General features: G+C 38.2%; 1 protein-coding gene across 11 annotated transcripts in view; it reads right to left on the reverse strand.

Annotated features, from left to right (window-relative positions):
* LOC116849333 (protein unc-79 homolog) overlaps window positions 1–663 on the reverse strand; it is a 736,358-nt gene that overhangs the window by 492,416 nt on the left and 243,279 nt on the right. The gene's annotated exons all lie outside the window — the stretch shown is intronic.

Raw genomic sequence — 663 nt, forward strand, 5'->3', positions numbered from 1 at the left:
TTTTGCGTTAACTCGTGTGGCACCCATACATCGAGCTTCTTTTTGTATCCAGCCTTATTCAAGTGGTTCCAAACAGTTTTTTGTGCAATGTTTAGCTCCTGGGCAATTGAAACAGTGCTTACATGACGGTCGGACTCGACGATTTCCATTATTTTATCGACATTATCGACAATTGGCCTTCCAGAGCATTGTGCATCTTTGACATCAAAATTACCGGAACGGAATCGACGAAACAAAAATTGCGCGTGATTGGCTGTTACAGTATCAGGACCATAAACACTATTCACATTTTCAGCCTGACTTGCCTTTATTGAAGAAAAACTGTAAAATATGACGTATTTTCTCTTTGCTGGTGTCCATCTTTAACGCGCGCTCAAACAATACTGACAAGGAAACGGTCGGGGGCGTCCCTCACCGAATTTGATGAGCATTGGATATGTTGTAGAGCATCAAAAAACATTAGACACGTATTTTTTTTATGTGCTTATCTCGAGGTTTAGGGGTTGAAACCACCCCTTGAAAAAAACGGACTTTTTCATTTTTATTTAATATTTCCTAAAATATGAGGTATATGAAAAAATATTTCAGACAAAAGTTTTACAGTATCTTATGCCCTTTCCATCGGTCTATTCAAATTTTTTAAAATGCAATATTTCACCCCCC

Source organism: Odontomachus brunneus, unplaced genomic scaffold, assembly GCF_010583005.1.
Source record: "Odontomachus brunneus isolate Ranch 3 - 2012 unplaced genomic scaffold, Obru_v1 Obru_scaffold_112, whole genome shotgun sequence".
NCBI classification, from domain to species: Eukaryota; Metazoa; Arthropoda; class Insecta; order Hymenoptera; family Formicidae; genus Odontomachus; species Odontomachus brunneus.